Genomic DNA, 17,909 nt, shown 5'->3' on the forward strand with positions numbered 1-17,909 from the left:
GACAACTCTCAGTTCTCATTTTAGTTGTCCTATCAGCAGCCTTGGACACAGTTGATCACTCTTTGTAACACTTGAGTGTATCACTCCTTGTAATACTTCCTTCTCACAGCTTTGGAACACTTCTCCTGCCTAGTTTTCCTTGTACTCCTGTGGCCTCTCCTTTTCAGCTATCTGACCTCTAAACATGGGTGTACGCAGGGCTCAGTCCTTGGACTGCTTTCTTTTGTGTTTCCCTTGGTGGTCTCATCTTGTATTGCTGCATTTCAAATACAATTGATTTGCTATTGCTCCAAAGTAATATCTCTGGCCCTGATCTGGTCTCTAAACTCCAGACCTGTAAATATAGTTGCTATTCAGCATCTCCATTTGCATGTCTAAAATGTTTCTCACACACACGTGATCAAAACTGAGCTCCTGATCGTCTCCCTCACACCTGGTTCTTCTCCTGTGGTCCCCATTTCAGTAAATGACAACTCCATCCTTATAGATTCTCAGGATAAAAACCTTGGTGTCATCCTTGATTCTTCTCTTTCTATCATTCCCTATAGCTGATCTGTCAATAAATCCTGTTGCCTCCACACTCACAGTGTACACACTATCAAGCCACTTCTCACCACCCTGGCTGAAGTTACCATCATCTATCTCTCACTGACTGATTACGGTAGCTTTTTAGCCGGTTTCTCTGTCTCTGCCTTTGCCCTCATCATCACAGTGGCCAGAGTGATCCTGTTAAAGCAGTGGTTCTCAACTGGGGGGCAATTTTGCCCCCAGAAGATATTTGACAATGTCTGGAGACATTCTTGTCATAACTGTGTGTGTACACACACACGCACACACGCACACACACACACACACACATGCACACACACACACACACGAGCTACTGCTGCTAAACAGCCCCCCAGAACAAAGAATTATCCAGCCCCAAATGTCAGTAGTATTGGGGTTGATAAGCCCTATGTCAAATATTAGTAATGTTGCTCTTCTGCCTTAAAACTCACCAAAACTCTTCACCTCATCCAAATGTGGAGGTAAAGAAAGATCTGTAAAAAGTGCATACACACACACACACACACACACACACACACACACACACACACACACGCACTCCCTCCCTCCTTCCCTCCCTTATTCCTCTGGTCTCAGCTCCTCTTTTGTGCCATCAGGCTTACTCCACTCCAGCCACACTGGCTTCTTACAGATCCTGGAACATGTGAATTCTCCTGCTGCCTCCGGGCCTTGGGACTGGCTGTTTCCTCTGCCTGTAATATCCTCCCCCGAAGTCCAGATATCTACATGGCTCAATCCCTTACCTGCTTCAGGTCTTTACCCAAGTGACATTTCTTGAACATCCTATGTAGAAGTGCATCCTTCTGAAAATACTTCCTATGCCCCTTCCTGTTTTATTTTTATTGATCGCTAACATTCTGTATCATTTACTTACTTATTTTGTTTATTTTACTTGACCTCCCCATTAGAAGGTGTGCTCTGTGAGAGCAGAGATGATTATCTGCTTTCTTCATTGTGGTATTCCTAGCATTTAGAATAGTCCCTAGCGCATAACAGGCACTCAACAAAAATGTGATGAATGAATGATGAATGAATAATGTTTGTAAAATGTAAGTACATACATGTGATGCTTGTGATTATTATTCCACTATGGTGCTACTAAGGAGATGGTAGAAACTCTGCCATAAGGGTCTCGAAAAAAATAACACAAATGAGGACAATTGGTTAACTATTTGGGGAAAAAAAATAAAGTTAAATCCTCACCTACATTATCCTGCAAAATACATTCCAGATGGATTAAAGAGTTAGTGAAAAATGAAGCCACACAAAAAATTAGAAAGTATTATAGGGAAATATTTATCTTATGTCTGGTTGGAAAAGGACTAGCTTTACATAAAGCCCATGGAAGTGATCTCAACTAAAGACTTAGGTATGACTAAGTGCAATATTAGAACACCTTTACACGTAAAAATTTATGACAATAAAAAGCAATAAAGAAACTGAGAAAAGCATTTGCTGCAGAGAGCAAGACTGATATCTTGAATATATAAATAAAGCATCCCAAAATGATAAGACAAATAGAGGAAGGACAGGAATAGGCAGTTGACAGAAGAAATACAGTTAGCCAGAAAGTATTTTCAGTATGTGCCCTTACTCGTAATAAAATCCAAATAAAAATGAAGTATCACTTCAGTCTCAGGGGTTAGCAGAGATGAAGGAAAGCCTATTGCTCATTGCTACAATGTGCAATGAAGTTGGCCCTCTCGCCAGTCACTGAGGGAGTGTAGATTGGGACAGTCTTTCTAGAGGGCAGTTTGACCATGTGTTCCCTGAGCCTGGAAAATATTCAATCCCTTGACCTAGGAATTCTTCTCCTTGGAAGTTATCCTGAGGAAATATTTGGAGATGCAGACAGTGATTTATGTTTAAGGGTGCTCATCACAGCATTATTTATATAACAAAAAATGAGAAACAACCTAAGTGTCTAACAACAGGGAATAGCTAAATAAATTATGGTGCAATCCAATGACAGAATACTATGTAGCCATTCCAGAGGGGGTTTTGAAGAATCCTTAGTGACAAGGGAAAAATGCTCCTGATTTTATTTTGAGTGTAGCAAATACTAAACAAATGTCAATATGTAGTAAGATGCTAAATATTTGTATATATGTGTGTATGTATATTTATACAGACATAATCACATAGGTGTAGTGAAAAAAAGAACATATCAAAATCTATACAGTCTGAGAGATGAAATTATAGGACTTAAACATTTTTGAAGGTTTTTTCCTAAAATTCAGCCACGAATGAACATGCAGTCAGCCACATATATACCTCAGAAAAGAGAACCCAAGGCTCATATATTGGATGGTCTAGGATAGCTTTCTCAAGGCCTGTGTATGTGTGTGTGCAGGAATGATCGAGTCCACTTGATTTAGCAAATTTTTATTGAGTCCAGAGAGAGTCCCTGCCCTCTTGGAGCTTGTGTGTTCAAGTGGGGCAGAGAGACAATGAGCAAATAGAGTACTGTAATATTATGTGCTAAGGAGAAAAGCGAAGCAAATGAGGGAATGGTGAGTGATGGCGTCTGGGGGAGATCAGAGGAGACTTCTTACAGGAAGTGAGATCGGAATGACCAGGAACAGCCATCTGTGAGCTGTCTGGAGCAGAGCACTTCAGGCAGAGGAAACAGCTAGTGCGGAGGCCCAAAAGGAGGAGAGGCTCCTGGTATGGGCGGAGGCCAATGTGGCTGCAGCGTGGTGGGGAAAGTAGAACAGGGAGCCCAGTGAATCCTCTCCTTCCCCTCTTTATCTTTGGGTGGAGGCCTGTTCTCCAAGACCATTGCATGTTTCATTTGTTTCTAGGGTACCATTCTGAGCCAGGCTCTGGGACAGGATGTCAGACTAGAAAGAGGCTCTAAGTCGCCCACCATCCAATGATGGGGACAGCTGGGGCTCAATGGGGGGCTTATTCATGGGTTTTTGAAGCACAGAGGAGATCTGAAAGGGTTTGGGTAGGAAAAATTTGAGCTGGGCCTTGAGGGATAAGTAGGAATGAGTTTACCAGGTTGAAGTGGGTAAAGGCATCCCAGGAGAGGGAACAGCATAAAGCATGAGGTGCAGGTGGGGTTGCATATTCAGGCATATCGGGCCAGTGGTAAATAGCTGTTAGATCTGGACTGTTTGACTACATGGGGTGTGTGTGTGTGTGTGTGTGTGTGTGTGTGTGTGTGTGTGTGACTCATGCGTGCAGCCCTGGCAGATCAGACCAGAGAGGTGGTGGTTTGGAGCCAGGCTGTGAAGGGGATTAAAAGTGCCAGTGTCAGGCCAAAAGGGTGAGACTTTCTCTTGAAGTTTGGTGGTGACCAAACATTAGGTAGGGCAGGCACCAGGCTGGCCTCTGGAACACTCATAAAAGTACAGCTTCCTAGCCCATGTCCTTGAGATGCTGATTGATGTATCTAGGGCAGGACCCAGATATATTTTTCAAAAGTTCCCCAGTTGTGATATGCCAGAGAGTTTGGGAGCCCACTGCTGTGGACAAGGAGCCTTTGAGAATCGTAAGCAGGGTGGGCCAGGACTCTGTCCTCTGCCCTGGAAGCCTTTCCAGATGGCCACTCCTTCTGACCTCTCAGGGTGTTTTTACCTGCCCCTGTGTTTGAGGCTTTTGTCATTAAACCTCCTCTCCCCACCCTACATTTTGCACCACTGGGTGCCTGATGCTCAGCATACAGTGATGCATTTGGACCTGCTAAGATGGCATGTGGGGCGGGGCTTTGATGGTGCAGGCCTGTGACAGAGGAGGAGATGCAGCAGGCCATCTGGATGTGCATCCCACTGGATCATGGCCGAGTTGCTTCAACTTCTGAGATTCAGGTTCTTTGTCTGGTAGGTGGTGGCAATTATTCTTCCCCTTGGGATCATAGGGTTAAATTAGCATTTTATAAAGTGCCTGGTACTCGGATATAAGCTCTGTGTGGGCACTATGTCTGGTTCATGGTTCTATCTGGGGTGTTGGTATAGAGTCGGCACTCAAAATCGTGTGTTGAATGAATCAGTGAGGTGTACCTTAAATATTTGCCTCCTCTCCTTGCCATAACCCCTGCCCTTGGTAGATGTGATGCTGGTGTTCAGGGTGTTGGGCATCAGAGAATTCAGTTAACAACACTGAGCATCTTCTGTGTGGCCATGGAAGGATACAGAGGTGGATAAGGTCATATTTATTTGAGGCTAGCCCTCTGGGGATAAATAAGACAAACACAAAAATGCTGTAATTCAGGGTACGCCTTTGAGGTCAGAGACCCAGGCCAGGTCCTGGCATGAGCATGAGCTCAGGAAATGACAACTGAAGGCACCCCAGGTAGAGGGCACAGCAAGGCTAAAGAACCAGTTGTGGAAAAGTGCCCAGGCCAGGTGCAGAAGCTCATGCTCTCGTGTCTGTCCGTCTGTCTCAGCTCCTCTGTGCTCTCATGTTAGGCCTTCCCTTTTCCTATATTTGTTGCGTGTAAAGAGTGGAGCCTTAGAGTCTGGGAACTGTATGGCCTGGAACAAGTTATCTTAGAGCATCGTAGAGTCATCATTCTTAAAATGGGGTCAATATTGTCTTCTTTGCATGGTTGGCATTGTGGCTTAAACAAAACAAATCATGCCAAGTTCAGCGCCCGGCACACAGCAGGTATATAATTGATGCTAGTTCTTATATTCCTCCTCCCATCCCATCCCAGCTCTTCTCTGGCTGATAATCAGTCTTAGGAAGTCCCCAGTGGATTTCCCAGCCAGGCGCAGTTGTCCTGCATTCTGCTATCTCTTCGAGATAATAAATACGAATAAAACCAAAATCCATTATTAGCTTCTTCTAGACTGTCTGCATGATTTATGGCTTCAAAGTGTCTCTAGTTAATCTGTCGAAAGGGATTTTAAATTTCATCCGTCTTCTCTGCTGGCAGCCTCTCTACCTTGAATTCAGCTGTTTGACATGTCTAGTACTGGGGTCCCATTTTAAAAACATTTACAGTGGGCCGGCAGGAAAAAAAAGTCAGAGATGGAGCGGCAAGCGGGAGGCTCAATTTGGCACATCTGCTTTTAATTCTACGCATCTCCAAAAGTGCAAATAACTTGAAAGTTCGCTCAGGGAAGAGGTCTGCTGTGCCCATGAGGGCTGCCTTAGGTGACTTTAAAAGAGAGAGGGATAATTACTGAAAATGAATTGTCACTGAAATAGAACCTTCCCGATTGCAGAGCTAACCATCTGCTGCTCACATGTGCAGGATGCTCTCTGCACCTCCCCCTCCCAGGACTGTGGGGCACTCAGCTCTGTGGTTTTCTTAACCTCTGCCTCCCAGGCCATTCAGGTAATGAGTGGTTCAAGACTCACACCAACTGTGGTAGGAGCTGCACAGTTCCAATGTATGGCTGTGGTTGTTGGACCCAGAAGTCAGTTCAGCAGAAGTGTGGTAAGGCCTTGTGACCATTAGGCCTCGGAGTGAGCGAGTGAGTGAGAGTGAGAGAGTGTGTGTGTGTGTGTGTGTGTGTGTGTGTGTGTGTGTGTGTGTGTGTACACAGCACTCTACAGTTTACAAAGCCCTTCCATGTTTATCATAGATGGGAAGCTTAATTGCATTTATTTATTATTCAGTAAAAATATATTTGGCTCCTGTGGCAGGCCAGTCCCTGTGTTAGGGGCAGATTGTGTAGATGAATCAGCCATGGCCCTGCCCTCAGACACCAGGGACGAGGAGAGAGAGATGAGGGAGGGGATGGTAAGGTATGTCAATCTGAGGGAGCCAAGCAGAGGTGTCCAGGAATGCGTCATATAAGCTGGACCTTGCAGGATTCATGTATGGGACAGATGTTTATTGAATTCCTATTATGAGCCAGGCAGTGTTCTTGGATCTTGGTGGTGATCAAAACACCAACTGCATGCTCTCAGAGAGTAAACTATAAAGATGTGAACAAAGAAACAAGATGCTTTTAAATAATGATGAGTGCTATGAAGATGGTCAAACCAGGGTGATGTGGTGATGAGACTTCCAGAGCATCAGGGAAAGCCTCTCTCATGAGGTGACATTCTAGCGAATGGTGACTTGATTGGTGACATGGAGCTGCATGGACCTGGGAGAAGAGAAGCTAGAGAGACTAGAAAATGCAAAGCTCCTGAGGTGTGTTTGAGGATGAGGCTGGGGTCTTACTTAGTCTGTTTGGGCTGCTATAACAAATATACAACAAATATTTATTTCTCACAGTTCTGGAGGCTGGGAAGTCCAAGGTCAAGGTGTTAGCTGACTCAGTTTCCAGTGAAGACTTGCTTCCTGATTTGTAGGTGGCTGTCTTCTCACTGTGTTCTAACATTGGGGAGAGCAGGGAGAAGCAAGCTCTCTGGTGACTTTTGTAAGGGCACTAATCCCATTCACGAGGGCTCCACCCTCATGACCTCATCTACCTCCCAAAGGCCCCACATTCTAATACCATCACATTGGAGGTAGGGTTTCCACATATGAATTTTTTTTCGAGGGGGGGGCACACATATTTAGTTCATAACAGTGCATGTGGCAGGAACAGAGCAATGAGGGGCTGATAAGAAGGCAGAGAACTTAGCCCAATCAGTTCAGGGATACTCTGGGTACAGGTGGGAGCCATTGGTCCTGGGGAACGGAGGCCACTGAAGAGTGTTTAGAGCAGAGATGGAGGTTCCTGGGGGTGAAGTGGCAATGTGCAGAGCCTGTGGCTGCCAGGCTATAGAGGACAGACTTGGCAGGAGCTCAGAATGGGGTGTGGGGAGGCTGCCTTGTGGGAATGTTATGGGTTGTTTGCTGTTTGTTTATTTGACTTGCTTCTAACTGGATTAACAACCCCATTAATGGAACTTCAGTATTTGGCCCAGGTCTGGTTATGCCAAAGAGAGGTGTAGGTTTGGAGTGGAGGGGGCTGGACCTTGGTACCATGCCCTGTCCCCTCCATTGCCATCCCTGAGAGCAGTCCCCACTCTCTGGTCCTGGCGGTTCCACCAGGAGGCAAAGAGACAGAACGTCCATTGTCGTGAACATCTAGAGAAGGGAGTCTGTGAGGCCGAGTCCAGGGTCACTCATCCTGGGCATCTGGGGGTCTACCTAGATCACTCTGAGGGAAGGTGACTCCACCTCTGATGGGAGAGGCAGTCACAGGCAGGCAGGTGTGAGCTCCTTAAGGGCAGCATTGTGGCTACCTGTTCCCCCACAGGTGCCCTTGTGCTAGTCACGGCCTGGCCTACACCCTGTACTTGGGTACTGTTTCTGGATGGATTGACCTTAATGGGGGTTGGGGAGTCAGATAGGCCTGGGTTTGAAACAGTTTTGCTCTGAGCTTCTCATTTCTTCATCTGCTGAATGGAGAAGATGTGAAGATTAAATATTTCACTTGTATAGTATGAGACCCAGTTCCTGGAACATAATAGAAGTTCACTCTATGGTGGCTGTATATCCTAGAGAAAGAGCCAGGCTGGAAATAAACAATGCTCTCTAGGCTGGGAAGACAACAATGTCAACAATGGGTGTGCAGTAAATGTTTGTTGAATGAATACTTGAGTAAGTGAAGAGTGAATGAATGAATAGATGTGGTTTGCTTATTGAGATTCAGTCCAGATCTGGGCTGACTGATAGAACCTATGACTCTATCATGATAGAAGACAGAGTCCAAGGTTACTGATGTGGCCAAATAGGCCCCACCTACCCCAGCTGTTGCTCATCTTACTTCCTGGGCTTCCTGGTCTCGGGTCTAAAATACTCCAGGTTTCCACATACCTCTGGCTATTGCACGTCTCTGGCCAGATGCTGGACCTTGACCTTTTGATGTTCTTCTTGCCCTGACTTCTTGGCAAATAATGTTTCAGGATTTGGCTCAAGAGTCATCTGCTCTAGTTTTTTAATGATTTCCTACTCAGAAGTAAGAAAAGGAGGTCCATACCGATGAATCCAGGTGTGTCATCCAGACCCAGAGCTGCTAGAAACTTGATTTCCACTTTGTTTCCTCTTCAGAACTGGCCAGCAGGAGGACAGTCCTTAATGATAGCAGCAATCATCAACCCTTCAGTGGGTGTCCAGTTACCCATATTACAAAAGCCAGTGTTGCTATCGTCCCCTGGTTTTATTTGAATTTCCCTGATGACTAAAGATATAGAGTATCTTTGTGGTTTGTCATGTACATATTGGCATACACAGATCTTCTTTTGATCTTCTATCTATTCAAGTCCTTTGCCTATTTTTCAATTGGATTGTTTATTCTTTTATTATTGAGTTGTAAGAGTTCTTTATATATGTCGGATACAAGTCTTGATAGATATATGGATGTGGAATATTTTCTCCTATTCTCTCCTTGTCATTTCATATTCTAAATGATGTTTTTCAATGAATAAAGATTTTAAATTTTGTATCAGTTCAATTTATCAACTTTTTCCTGTTTCCTGTTTTTTGTCTTATAGGAAACCTTTATGTGTCCCAAGGTATGCTCTCTTATAGAGGTTTTATGGTTTTAGCTTTAAGTTTAGGTTAATGATGCATTGTGAAATAATTTCTTTGTATGGTGTGTGATAAGGGTCAAGGTACATCTTTTCCAGTTACTTAGTTGGTCTAGCAACATTTGTTGAAAAGACTTTTTTCACTCATTGGTTTGCCTTGGCACCTTAAAAATTACAGTAAATACAGTAAAAATACAGTAAAAAATTAATTGACTGTATTAGTGTGGGTTTATTTGTGGACTTTGCGTTTGTTCCCCTGATCTATATGTCTGTTCTTAGGCCAACATCACACTGTCTTGATTACTGTAGTTTAATAGAAAGTCTTGAAATCAGATAGTGTGAGTTCTCCCACTTCGTTCTTTATTTTCAATACTATTTTGGCTATCCCAAGTCCTTAAGATTTTCATATATATTTTAGAATTAACCTGTCAAATTTTACCAAAAGCCTTCTGGAACTTTGGTTGGGATGGCATTAAATTTATAGATCAATTAGGATAGAATTGACATCATAACAATATTGAATCTTCCATCATAAAAATAGCATCTCCTCCGATTTATTTAGGTCTTCTTGACTTTCTTTCAGCAGTGGTTAATAGTTTTCATTGTAAAGGTCTTACACAACTTTTGTTAACTCTGTTCCTAAACGTTTTATGTTTTTTGGTGTTATCGTATGTGGTATTGCTCTTTAAATTCTATTTTCCTGTTACTTTCTCTTATATATAGAATTACAATCGATTTTTATGTGTTGATCTTGTATCCTGCCACATTGTTATGTTGATTTATTCTTCGTATGTTTTTTTTTTGAGATTCTTTAAGACTTTCATGTAAACAATCATGTCATCTGAGAATAAAGAATTATGCTTCTTCCTATTTTCTTGTCTTTTTCTTTCTTTGCCTAAGTGCACTAGCTAGGATCTCTAATATAATGTTGAACGGAAGTGGTGAGTATGGACTTCCTTCCTTTGTTCCCAATTTTAGGGGAAGACATTCAGTTTTTCACCATTAAGCATGATGTTAACTAGAGTTTATCATTTATATGCTTTATTATATTGAGAAAATTCTTTCTATGACTAGTATGTTGAGAATTTTTATCATGAATAGGTATTGCTTTTTCTGCATCTGTTGAGCTGATCATATGGCTCTTTTCTTTTATTCTTATGGTTTAGTAAATTATTTTGACTGATCTAGAGCCTTGAATTCTTAGGATAATTTCACTTGGTCATGATGAATTATCCTTTTTCTATATTGCTGAATTTTATTCATTAATTTTTTAAAAAGAGGTACAAATGTTCAGTCATAAAATAAATAAGTCATGGGGACCTAATATACAACACAGAGAATATAAGCAATAATATCGTAATAACTTTGTATGGTGACACATGGTTACTAGAGTTACCACAATGATCACAACGTAACGTATGTAAACGTTGAATCACTATACGTTATACACCTGAAACTAATATATACTGTATGTCAACTATACTTTATTTAAAAAAGAGTAGATATCAAATTTTATATACTTTAACCATAAATATGAAATTGTAAAAAGGGAGTAAAAAAAAGTTGGTTGAAAACTCCAAAAACTCCAAAAAAGATGGGTAAAGTAATATCTAAACTAATAAGTAGCAAAAGCAGCCATATCACAGTAATTGCTAGAAATAAACAAACTGAAGTTGTTTCTTGAGAAATTAGCGAAATAATTCTTTTTTTAAAAAAAGGGAGAGTTGGTAAAACATAAAATGGCATAAACTAATCGTTAAAAAAATATCTACTAGTTTTCTGAGGCTGCTGTAACAAATGGTCACAAACTTGGTGGCTTAAAAACAACAGACGTTTATTCCCTCACAAGACTTCTAGAAGTCTGGCATCAAGGTGCTGGACCTGGAGGCTTGAGGGGAGAATCTGTTCTTTGCCTCTTCTAGCTTCTGGTGGCTGTTGGCATCCTGTGACTTGTGGCCACATTGCTTTAGTCTGTGCCTCTGTGGTTGTGTCATCTCCTCCTCTGTGTGTTTCTCCTAAGGACTCTTCTCATTGGATTTAGGGTCCATCAGGATAATCCAGGAAGATCTCATCTCAAGATACTTAACTTCATTACATTTGCAAAGACTCTTTTCCCGAATCACTAAAACTAGATCCATCTCCTCTAACACAAATTGTTGTCATCTTTATAAATGGTTCAAATAAACAAGTTTTGGGTAACCGGGTAATTTGGGAATATAGCCATTTGGCAAGATAATTTGTGGCTAATTGGCTTTTGATGAATTGGTCATTTGACACATTGATTTTTAGCCAACTGGCTCTTGGAGAATTAACATTCATTCGTTAAGTTGGACTGCTTCCCACACAAGCCTGAGGCTTGGTGTCAGGGGCCAGGCTGTGAGGCCCACATGGGCGCCTGGCAGGCTGAGTGCTTGGTCTGGGATCCAAAGATCATCTTAGACCAGGAGGGGAGAATCCCAGAAGACCTGGCCATTCCCCAGCCTTGGCCACCCGCTTCATTCTGAGAGACTGCTCTGCCGGGCCAGGCTGTGTGAGATTTGGGGGATACAAATAACAGAATGAATGTGACTTTTATTGACTATGTGCTGGGTGGGCCCTAAGTGAAGCACCTATGTGAATTACCTCATTTGGCCTTCACAACAAGCCCACACAACAAGCATGATCAGTTTGCATTTTACAGATAAGGGAAGGGAGGCACAGAGATGTTAGTTTACCCGGTCAAGAGCACACCAGCGAGTGAATGGCAAAGTTCGGATTCCAGACAAGTAGGTGTTTGTCTCTAAAGTCTATGCTATTAACTGCTGGGTTAAAATAGATCAGATGCAGTCCTCATTCTCAAGCAACTGCTGGTGTAGTCAGCTCATTCATAAAGAATTTCCGAGGAGCTCATTACAGCCTGACAATGGAGCACTTTCCTGTTTCTCCAGATGAAGAAACTGAGGCCTGAGCGAGGAGTGAGATTTGTCGAAGGTCACACAGGATCCATGTCAGAGCCAGGATTGGAACCAGGTGGGGCCTCATTCCTCCCCACTCAGCTGCCTCCACCTCCTGCCTGGCTCCTGGATTTCTTCTTTTGTGTTCTTGTCTCCAAAAGTGGGACAGACCTCAGTGGCCTCTCCGCCTTCCATCCCCCAGCTCTCTATGTTTATGTCCCTGTTAATGGGCCTTTGCAGGCTGGCCCAGCTGCCGAGCATGAGCCAGCGAGCCACCTGGAGCTGCGTCTGCCACAGAATGTTTACGGTGCACGGAGCCGAAACGAAACAACATCCATCTTGTTGACTGGTCCCAAACACTACACTCATTCATGGCCAGACTGCTGACAGGGTCCCCGTGCTTGGCAGTGAGCTGCCACAGCTCACCCGGCAAAACCTGGCAGTGAGAAGAGCGAGAAGAAAGAAGGCGGATGTCGGGGAAATCACTCCCTGGGCCCAGGCAGCTCTCCGGCTCGTTTTCTATCCACTGTATTCTCTATCCAGATACATCCGTTGAGGTAGTACGCTGCGACATCAGGGTTGGTCTGAAGAAAAGATGCTGGGCACTGAGCTGGCATCAGAAGTGCAGATCTGAGCTGCCTGCAGGCCTTGGCAAAGACTGACGAGATAGATCATCCATGCTCGTGAAGTGTCGCATTGTGGAGGCCAGCAGCCCAGCATCCTGGAGAGAGCCCGAGCTTTACCCCAGACAGAGCTGGCTTGAATCCTGGCACGGCCGCATCTCTCTAGCTCCAGCCTTGCCGAGCTGATGGGAGGACCTTTGAGATACACTCGTAAACCAAGTTGTCCTTGTAAGAGTCCTATCTCTCCCAGGATGCCAAGGAGAGCATTACCTCCTCCGACTGTCTTTATGAGGCAGCAGTGAGGTGCTGTGGAGTGAATGCCCAATGGGGATCCAGAGAGTCAGGTCTGGTCCTGACTTGGCTACTGGCTAGGTGACTTTGGACAAGCCCCTTGTTTTCTGTGGGCCTCAGTCTCCATTTTCTGTGAAACAGGAAGCTAAGATTAGATTATCTTTCAGGGCTGTTTTAGCCTTGACATCTTACACTAGAATGATGAGGGATGCTTCTCAGGGTATATGCTATTCCCCTAGGAATCTGGGTCTGTGGGAAGCCCTGTGGACAGGGTACAGGGTGATCACTACAACCCCAGTGACAGCCAAGTACTGTAGTGTGGAGTGACTGGCCCTAGAATTGAATACCAGGTCTGGTTTTTAGGTGTGTTGCTCAGGAGAAGTCATTTCACCTTCCTGGCACTCGGTTTTCTCATCTGTAAAAGGAGCTACTTGATCTACCTAGGAAGACTGTTGAGAGGCTTAAATAAAATATGTGGCACAGTGCTCTGCTCTCTGAGATACAGACGCAACACGTACATCACATGGTAAGGTCTAGAGGGGAGGGATTCCGGCATGCGTGAGAGCAGTCAACCACGTGGGAGAGGTGGCAGGGTCGGGGGAGCCTTCATGGAGACAGTGACCGCACTGGGGGAAGGATATGGGAAGGCAGGTATGCTCCCTTGTCCAGGGGATGGGAGAATTTTAGTCCTAGCGCTGATCCATCCTGGCATCCTTTTCCATTTAAGGGTCCATGACTAGGCTCTACTTCACCACTTAGCAGGCCTTTCCCCAAACTCTTGACCTAAAGTGTCACTTACCAGACTGTGGGCTCCTGAGAACAGCACTGGTGCCTGGCTCATCTCTGTGTCTCAGAGTCTAGGACTAGCACACCGCAGGAGCTTGGGGGGCGTATTTGGACAGATACTGTCTGCAGCCATTCCAGAGAAAGCCTTGGGTTTCTGTGGAAAGTTGCAGGCCTGTCAGGTAGTGAGGTGTCCCAACTGTTGGGGCCTGAGGGCGGGAGAGATCCAGGTCTTTCCCAGTACCAGCCCCTCCTCTGGATCGTAAGGCCTCGTGCCAGGAAATTCCTGATGGCTCTCTGGGGCTAGAAGAGATCATGACCATTTAATGGCACCTCCAGTCTCCTTCCTTTGTTTTACTGCAAAGGAAACTGAGGCCCAGGGGCTAGGGGCTGCCCAAGGCGTGTAATGAATCTTCAAGGAGCCAAAACTCTAGGCTTTCTTTCCTCGCGCAAGAGGCCTTTCCCCAAACCCTTGACCTGAAGTGTTAGAAAGGAGATCAGGACTAAATGTGGGGGCTACTGGACCAAAATACACAAGCAGTGATTCCTTTATTGTGGTGGAAAACAGGCTCCCTCCTCATGGAGGCAAAATGTGATTTGTGGGCAGGCTTTCTCTTCTGCAGCTGCCCAGCCGTGAGTGTCCCTGATTGGACTGCCCCATCAGCTGTATGTCCCTCAGGGTCAGGGCAGTGTGGTCCTGCAGGGGCCGGTGCAGCCCAGAGCAGAGCCCAGGCTGGGCCGGGCTAAGTCTGCAGTCTTTCCACCCTTCAGAAGCCTGCTCCTGTTGGGAATAAAAACACTGCTAGGTATGCTTCATCTCATGTTCCCTCAAACACATGTATGGAAGTGTTCATTATGTTTCCATCCCCTGTCTATCCAGGGAATTCAGCGGGTTTCGGCCAGTAAAACGGTAATGGCTGGAGTGGGGTCTGCAGCCTGACTGACCCACTGAGGGGCTGTGTCTTAAAGAGAAGGCGTCTGTCTTTCTTGTCTTTCTAGGTCTGTCTTTCCAGGCAGCAGAGGTTCAAGGGTCACTCAAGTCCTCACTCAACTCTCACCTGATATATTCTTTTCTGCATTTGTCCTTCAAACTGGCATTTGTCCTTCAGCCAGGCCTGGGAAACTGCACCCCCTCTAGGTCTGTCCATCCCAGGACATGCCACAGTCAGCCTGGCACATCCCACCTCATGCCCCCAGCGCAGGGCCTAGACTGCCCACTCACCTTCCCTGAGGAGTTCCCTTGGGAGCTGTGTGCCTGCCTTCTCATGGGTCTGTCTGGGCTCAGGGATCTCTATTTGATGCTGAATCCAGAAACAGATCCTGAGATTCAGATATCAAGACGTGGACCTACTCTTGGAGTGTCTCAGCGCTGTTGAGTCAGAGGCACTTGGCCAAATCCTGGCTCTCCCATATCATCTCACGGTGTGACTTTGGAAGAGACCTCGCTTTCTCCATCTGAAAAATGAGGAGTTGGCCTGACCAGTAGTTTTCAACAGCGTTTCCTTTTTCCAACAGGGCCTCCTTTACTCTCCTGAAATAGAATTCATAACATGTAAGCTGCCTTCACCAAAACTCTTAAAAATTCCATATAACGTTTCAGTTGCATTATAAAGAAGAAATGCAAGGGAAGTAACTAAGTAATGTGTGTTTCCCCATATACGTGCTCAGGCATGACTGTGCCAGAAGACAGGATGAAGTTGTCAGTTGCTTGCACCCTGCGTGCAGCATCCCCAAACCTGACCACCACAGATACACAAACGTCACAAGCAGAGTGACCAAGGATGACGTGGTTTTCTGAAATGATGAATACCTCCTGTTTAAGTTCCAAACAAAACACAGTACAGTCTCTCCTCAATTTACATAGTAGTTCCATTCCTGGAAAATTCAGTGTATGTTAAAAACATCAAAAAAGTACTTTGTGTTTATGTGTTAAATGGGGCTGTGTTCTAGGCTTACATGACCAGGTTGCTCCCTTATAATTATTTTGAATATCTGGCAAGATATTCAAAAGTTAGTGTCAGGCTGACTCACTCTTGGCAGTGAGTTGTCCATCCCTAGCTCCGCCCACTAAATTATTAGTTCCCGGTCATTGTGACCACCAGACCCCCTGCTCGGTGATTTTTAGGATGCCTCTTGGGGTGGAAGCCCCATAGTGGAGAACCCATGCTGCCATGATGCCCTTTGTGCTCTGCCAGATGAGGGTGCAGACTGGAACACTGGCTATAATAGGTCCTTAGGGAGGGCAGAAGAAAACAAAAAGCCCTGTGGGACAGAGTTGGTTAAGGAGGGCTTCCTGGAGGAGGGGCCTTGGGAACGGAGTGGTTTCAGATCTGGGGATTTTTCAAAAGCCAAAGCAACTTCTGTGACTTCCCCAGTAGGCTTTGCCAGCCTTTCTGGCCATACTGTGGAACAAATCTTTTCTACAGGGAATAGAAACTCAAGTCTCTCGGAGAGACAAGGAGCCATTATCCTTCCCTGCTTCGTGCTGTGCTTCTGATGGTGCCATTCCTGGAGGCTGAGGTGTCTTCTTGCAAGATGGTGGTATTTTCTCAGTCAGAACAACTAATCTTTCCCAGAAAGACTCAAGATGAAGGGACGGGATTTTCAGGTGCTGGCATTTCGTATACCCACCCTACTCTAGCTGCCTTGAGCTGTGCATTTCCCCTCCGTTACCTGTATGTCTTCCTTCTTTATATATTTTATAGAGGTTGGGGGACAGGGAATGGGTGGGGACTGACATGGTCATGGGCAAAGGAGTTAACTAATTAGCTTGATTTAAGTGAAGGATGTTAAAAAAAACAAGGCGAAACATGAAATAATAAATGTATGGCCTGACATTAACATTAGTGGTTCTATATGTACTGAAAACACTCAGATAGAAATGTTTGTCTTCGAGAAGTTTTTATAGATTTCAAATGCTGTTTCCTCTGGATTTCTTGTCATCCCATTACTCTCCTGGCTGTTTTGGACTTAAGACTAAAACAATGAGTTTTGGGTGACTATCACTATGGCTCCCTGATGATCTGGACCAGGCGCGGGCTTGTGTGAGGCTCAGGGCACCCTAGAAAGTGGCAGGCCTTCCTATCAGAGAGGCCTGGGGTTTTACAACCTCGGAATCAGAGAATCTCCTTGTGTCTGATCCATGACATCAGAGAATCTGAGAACCATAGCAATGTGAATACTTAGCTTTATAAAACTGTACCATATTGGAGTGAGAGAATCATGGAATTTCAGAATCTCAGATACATGGAAATTTCTAATCTTAGAGTTTGGAAACATGATGGCTCAGTATGATGAAACATAGATCTCAGATTTTAAGGGATATCAAAGTCTATTCACCAGGCCACCCCTCCCTCACCCCTGGGAGAGAAATATACTAAATATAGGCAGTACTTTCTTCTGCCAGCTCTTGGGCCTCTGCTTTGTGGTTCCCTCTCTCCTATCCAACCTGGACTTTCTGCCCCTCCTGTTGTGGCAGTCATTTACAATTGGTGTGGGTGCAGCCTTTCCAGGGGAGGAGTTGGAAGGAAGAGGAGAGGCCTAAGAGGCTTTGAGACTGCAATGGGAGCGGAGAGTGCAGATGCTCCCAAAGACCCGCCCTGAGGAGAGGAAGTCCCGGGTCCTGAGGATGTACTGACAGCACATCCCTCCCGTCAGCAGACTTATCTCATGTGTACGTGCCTGTCTCCTTTGGGGCTGTCCTCTTTGGTAAGCTGCTAAGAGGAAGGCTACCCAGGGGTCCCCTGGGCCAGCATTTGGGAGTGACCATATTCCCCCCACCCTGGAATTGCTGGCGAGGGGCTAAGAGGAACAGGGCCTGTTAGTAGACCAGTGCACTGGGGCATGGTTCACCGCAAGTTAGAGACAGCAGTCTAGCCCAACCCTATCTTGGTCAGTTTTCAAAGATGGTTTTTGCACAGTTTTTAAAAAATTATTAAAACAATATGAAATATTTAGCAATACGGAAATTTTTTAAAAATATTTTAAAATTTACACACAGTTAACATTCACCTTTTGTGTATATCAATGAATGGTGCTGCGAATTTTGACAAATGCACAGTCATTACATCAGGAATGTAAATACCATTACAATCAGGAATTGGGAGAGTTCCTTCATCCCAAGAAAGAAAGGAGATTCGAGGAAATGCTTCTGAAAAAAAGCCATCTCTCTCCCTGCATCTACTCTTTTCTTTCTAGTCCTTTTCCAACACAAAACTCATATCATTCTACACCATAGGTCGGGTCTGGTTGCTCATGCTCTTGCCCTCCAGTGGCTTCCTGC

General features: G+C 44.8%; 1 protein-coding gene and 1 pseudogene across 1 annotated transcript in view; both read left to right on the top strand.

The window, feature by feature from the left end:
- Positions 1 to 17,909, top strand: part of GLIS1 (GLIS family zinc finger 1) — a 221,096-nt gene that overhangs the window by 103,148 nt on the left and 100,039 nt on the right. The window lies entirely within an intron of this gene.
- The window catches only part of LOC105298994, a 6,228-nt pseudogene continuing 1,717 nt past the window's right edge, over positions 13,399 to 17,909 (top strand).

This window comes from Pteropus vampyrus, unplaced genomic scaffold (assembly GCF_000151845.1).
Source record: "Pteropus vampyrus isolate Shadow unplaced genomic scaffold, Pvam_2.0 Scaffold170, whole genome shotgun sequence".
Lineage (NCBI taxonomy): Eukaryota > Metazoa > Chordata > Mammalia > Chiroptera > Pteropodidae > Pteropus > Pteropus vampyrus.